Below are 6,000 nucleotides of genomic sequence, written 5' to 3'. Positions count from 1 at the left end.
TGGCAATCTCTGCTTGCATCACGGGGGTCATGCCCTTGACCCGCTAAGTCCAGTGCCCTAGTAAAGTGTTGCTCTCTGTGAACTTTGGGAGGTTGCTCAAAATGGCTTCCAGCGGTATATTGGCCCTTGGGGTACCCAGCGCCACCTGGTCTGTCTACTACGCCAAGTGAAAGCAGGTTGCAGGATGCGGTGACAGACAGAAGGCAGAGCAAGGGTTGACAAATTTAACAGTTTTAATTTTAACAGAGGGTTAACTAATCGCAGGTAGATGAAGGGTTAAAAAGGGGATCAGCAGTTCAATTGCGGAAAATATGCAGGGTAAACAAACAAAATGACAGTAGTTCAGTGGTGCACTTATAGTGTCAGAAGTGCTTCAGAATGCAGGTTTCACTTGGGGGTTGGAATCTCAGTCACTGGCTGGCGCAGTGTTGGTCCAAGGAGATTCAGCTGTTAATGGCGGTCCGTCTTCTGGCAGCAGCAGTCCTTCTCCACTACTTTTTGCTGAGCCCCTTGTATATGGACATAAGCAGCTAGAACAAACAAGGTTGTAGCACGATCAAGGCCCTCTGTAAGCGGGAAGGCGACTGATGGTAAAGTGGGCCGCAGACGTCTGTTCAATAGCCGGTTTTCTTTTGCGGCATGGGTGCTGTACTCACGGTCATGAAGTGCACGGCACCTCATTCACGGCCAGTTACCTGGCGCAGTGCACTTCTCTCCCTGCAATTTTTCATTTTATTCAGCATAACAGCACCAACTTGACAATGTCTGTAGGTTACTGTGCACAATCCTGCTGACAGGTTCCATTTAATCAGAAGCAGTGTTTGCCTCACTGTCATGCACATGACAGCATGACAAACACTGAATATTTAGGCCCCTATTCAAGTAAATGGGGTCCAGGTTCGGTTTCGGGTCTGGGTACTGTTCAGGCGCCTGAACTTTCTTTTAAATGTTTGGCTGAATCCGCCGGACCCGAACATCCAGGGTTTCGCCCATCTCTATTCATAAGTAGAAAAAGAGAAGCATATTGTATGCTATACCATTGCGTCCACAGCAAGAGGCTTATATAAGGTGTTTTGTTCAGCTGTAAGAAAGTATTATCACATGAGTTCATGCTACCAAGGATTAAAAATGTCTGCATTGTTGTTCAAACAAATCCCTTACTTTGTACTAAAATTCCTCTCATGTATGAAATACCTGAACATGTTGGCTGCAAACATGGAAATTGTCAACAATAGAGGCAATGGTGGGATTTGACAGAAATGCTCACAAATCCTTAGAAGCTCAAGTAAAGACTTAAGGATATTGTTAAGAATAATATTCAATAAAAATTAATTACCGTACAAAGAAGCAAGTATTTTACTATTAATGCTACAGCTGCTGATGGCAAAGCTACTGTGAAAGGAGCTGTAACTCATAGTAACTGGAAAAGTGCTGTTGTCATCTTAATTCATAAGAAACATGTCTGCGATGTTTCCATCATGACTTTACTCTGTGGAGTCCTTTTCCGGGGGGTTTCATTTTAGGGATGCCACATCAACAATTCTGAGTCTAAAAGCAATGGATAATAATGCCAAAAAAATATAAAAAGTTATAATGCCACTTTCAAAAGTGACAATGACCTCTTCTGCCCAAGATCTTGCTGAAAAACATGTGGCGCAAAGACTACACTACACCACACCACCTACATCATAGAAAAGGCCCCAGGTAGGGCGCCACATAAAACTTCCTACAGTACATTTGTAATTTGTGTATATGTGTGCCAGAAGCCGTCCTTCCCTGCTTTGTACTGAAGACCATAATGGTGGCAACCTTGTCAGAGTCCCCAAGGGCCTTGAACGCCCCTTAGTAATCTAGATCCCATCATGATAATTTCTAGCTGGCCATGAAGTGCCATGACGACTTGAGGCAATGAGAGAAGGTACCAGGGCATTGTCCATTTCAAAAATTGCACTGTCTTCTACTGGTCCCAAATGCTGTGGTAATTGTCACCCTTACACAGCTAGGGATGTGGCTCTCATAGATAAAAAGTAAGGTATAGGGGTGTAGGCCTATGGACTTATGTAGGAGGCTGAACTTACCTAGGGGTCAGGATGAAATGGGGGCAGCTTTGATCATAACTGTGAAGACAAAAGTAAAGACTTTAACATTTTTACTGTAGGTAAATAACAAAATTGTTTTATACCAATTTCTAGCATACTATCTAACATACATTTTCAGTCTCTGAAAAAACCTTAAGTTTTGCAAAGTTTAAGTAAGCATCTGAAATGGGTCAAATAGTAATTTTACCTTATTTATAGGGAGTCCATCAGGATTTCATCCCCCAAACTAGTTGTATGCACATGGAGATCTTTCTAAGAAAAGACCCCACTCCAGAGCCTCTCACCTAGCCAAATCAGTTCTCATGCTTCGCACTGACGAGGGCCAACAGCCCGAAACACCGTGTCTGCGAATTGAGATACTGATTTGGCTTTTATCCTAAGTCATATTGCACGACTCGTTAAAGGGTTGATTGTGACTTGTAGGATCGCTACTTCCAATAGGTGGCGCTATAGAGTTAAGTCCTCTTTTTTTCAGCAGAGGCAATTTGCATAAGAAAAGTCCAGCATTTACCTTTACATGGCCAGTCAGTTACTCTGGTACTGAGAAATCAGCATTTGAATTGACATGCAAATGAGGCTGAAGATATGAAGCCTCTGTCACTCCATCTCTATTCCCCACAGAGAACCACCTACTTGCTTGACTGAGGGCCTCTATGCTATGTGACTTCTAGCAAAGGAGTTGAATGTCAAGCAGGAGGGGAGGCGGTGCTGAGAGGGGAATAGAGCTGAAATGACACAGGCTTCAGATCTACAAATAGCTCTTTAGACTCATTGGCATATCAATTCCAATGCTGATTTGTCTCTAATAAAGAAACAGACAGGCCATGTAAAGGGATTGCTGGACTTCACTTAAACTTTTCATTTTCCGTAAGATAACACAAGTTACATTCTATATAGCCAAGAAAATTACTTATCTGTACTTGAACCTTCAGAAGTAATTTCATGTTCACAACATGTAGCCACAAGCCCCTGAAAGGATTTCCCTGCTGGGTCCTTGTTTAGCAATGAGCATTATCATGGCTCCTGTTCATACGTAAGAACATATTTTTGTGTTTCACTTAAAAACAAAAAAAACCCTCTGATTAACAGCATGCTTATTAAATGCATTATGATGAGAGATGACATTATGCTAATTTATCTTTATTAACCGGTTGTATAGATGCAGGTAATGCTAATAATGGCTTCAGCCTTTCAATCACACGGTAAGAGGGAAGGAAACTGACTACAGGGTTCATAAAAAACAATGACAAGCAAAAAGCATGTGGGCTGTGCTGTAACTACCATGTGTCAAGTGAGATTGTTACAGATCAAAGAAAGAAAGTGATGGTTTGGTACTTTATAAATCATTAACAGATGCAAATGTGCAATGTACAAAGAGGCTTTTCTGCTCAACCGAAACTTTAACTGGTTTAATTAATTTTGCCTAAAAGCCAGCAGACTGAGGTTTTCAGTGTCTGCCCCTTAGTATGTATCCGTAACATTCAAAGACTGCTTTCCCAACTAGGCTTATTTTTTGCTGCCTTTTTGTGGCAAAAAAACACGTAGTCAGCAGAAACTCTCCAAGTCTTCCTTCAGTGCACATTTCCGATTTTTTTCCTTGGATCGAGTTGATCTGAGGAATAAAAATCGCAGCATGCCTGAGATGAATTATTGGATTGCACTAGGCCATGCAAGTCAATGAGTGTGTGGAAAATATAAATACATTTTAAGTCCCTGATAGTGTCACAATGAATTGTAAGTTGGGGAGGACGCCATCAGGGACTTAGCACCCTCTTCCACCACCCAATTAATTTTGCATCCATATCTAATGTCCTCTTCCCCCTCCCCCTTTTCATAAGTCCATTATAAGCCCCCTTACTCCCATCCCACGCTCATTGTCTTCTCCCCCATCCCATCATTGTCTTCTCCCTCACATTCATCATTGTTCTCGTCTTCACCCCCATCATTGTCCTCTCCCCTACCCCACTCATTCTTGTCTCCTCCACCCTGTCATTCTTTTACCTCACCCCCTCATTATCCTTTCCACCACCCCATCATTGTTCTCCTCACCACACCTGTGTCCTCTACACCAGTGATTTTCAACCTTTTTTGAGCCGCGGCACACTTTTTATACTTAAAAAATCCCGGGGCACACCACCAACCAAAATGGCACAAAATGACACTAAAACAGTACATATTCTACATATAGTTAATAATATAGATTCTAAATGTATTTATACTCACTCAGTGTGAAACCTGGGCCTGTTTCGATATTTTCCGCACCATGGGCACAGCGGATTTGGTTTTCCATAGGTTTACGTGGTACTGTAAACGTGATGGAAAACTGATACGAATCCGCAGCGACCAATCCGCTGCGGATCCGCAGCCAAATCCGCACCGTGTGCACATAGCCTAATTCTAACCCTAATTCCAACCCTAACCCTAATTGCAACCGTAATTCTAACCCTAACCCTAATTCTAACCCTAGCCCTAATTCTAACCCTAGCCCTAAGTGCAACCCTAGCCCTAAGTGCAACCCTAGCCCTAAGTGCAACCCTAGCCCTAAGTGCAACCCTAGCCGTAAGTGCAACCCTAAGTGCAACCCTAAGTGCAACCCTAAGTGCAACCCTAACCCTAAGTGCAACCCTAACCCTACCCCTAACCCTAACCCCACCCCTAACCCTAACCCTAACCCTAACCCTAACCCTACGCCTAACCCTAATGGAAAAACAAAAATAATTATATTTTCTGTATTTTATTATTGTCCCTACCTTTGGGGGTGATAAAGGGGGGGGGTGTTGTGAATTTGCTTTTTGCTCCCTCTAGTGGTTACTAGTTTTTTGACTCTGGTTTTTCTGTCATTCCTTTTATCCGCACCTGGGTCGTTAGTTAAGGGTGTTGCTATATAAGCTCCCTGGACCTTCAGTTCAATGCCTGGCAACGTAGTTATCAGAGCTAGTCTGCTGTGCTCTTGTCTACTGATCCTGGTTCCAGTAATATCAGCTAAGTCTGCTTTTTGCTTTTTGCTATTTGTTTTTGGTTTTGTATTTTTGTCCAGCTTGTTCCTAATATATATCCTGACCTTTGCTGGAAGCTCTAGGGGGCTGGTGTTCTCCCCCCGGACCGTTAGACGGTTCGGGGGTTCTTGAATTTCCAGTGTGGATTTTGATAGGGTTTTTCTTGACCATATAAGTTACCTTTCTTTATTCTGCTATCAGTTAGCGGGCCTCTCTGTGCTAAACCTGGTTCATTTCTGTGTTTGTCATTTCCTCTTACCTCACCGTTATTATTTGTGGGGGGCTTCTATCCAGCTTTGGGGTCCCCTTCTCTGGAGGCAAGAAAGGTCTTTTGTTTTCCTCTACTAGGGGTAGCTAGATTCTCCGGCTGGAGCGTGTCATCTAGAATCAACGTAGGAATGATCCCCGGCTACTTCTAGTGTTGGCGTTAGGAGTAGATATATGGTCAACCCAGTTACCACTGCCCTATGAGCTGGATTTTTGTATTCTGCAGACTTCCACGTTCCTCTGAGACCCTCGCCATTGGGGTCATAACAGTTTGCCAGGCCCGTATTAAAGGTTTAATGCATTGCAGAAGAGGGATTATAAGAAAGAAGATTCTGAGTTTTTTTTTTTTTTCTTCTTCCCCTTTACCTCAGAGTGGCCATGCTTGCTGCAGACATGAATGTCCAGACCTTGATTACAAGTGTGGACCAGCTGGCTACTCGTGTGCATGGCATACAAGACTATGTTATCAGAAATCCTAGGTCAGAACCTAAAATACCGATTCCTGAACTGTTTTCCGGAGACAGGTTTAAGTTTAGGAATTTCGTGAATAATTGTAAATTGTTTTTCTCCCTGAGACCCTGTTCATCTGGAGACTCTGCTCAGCAAGTAAAAATTGTTATTTCGTTCTTACGGGGCGA

This window comes from Ranitomeya variabilis, chromosome 2, assembly GCF_051348905.1.
Source record: "Ranitomeya variabilis isolate aRanVar5 chromosome 2, aRanVar5.hap1, whole genome shotgun sequence".
NCBI classification, from domain to species: Eukaryota; Metazoa; Chordata; class Amphibia; order Anura; family Dendrobatidae; genus Ranitomeya; species Ranitomeya variabilis.
Note: the sequence above shows the minus strand (reverse complement) of the source record.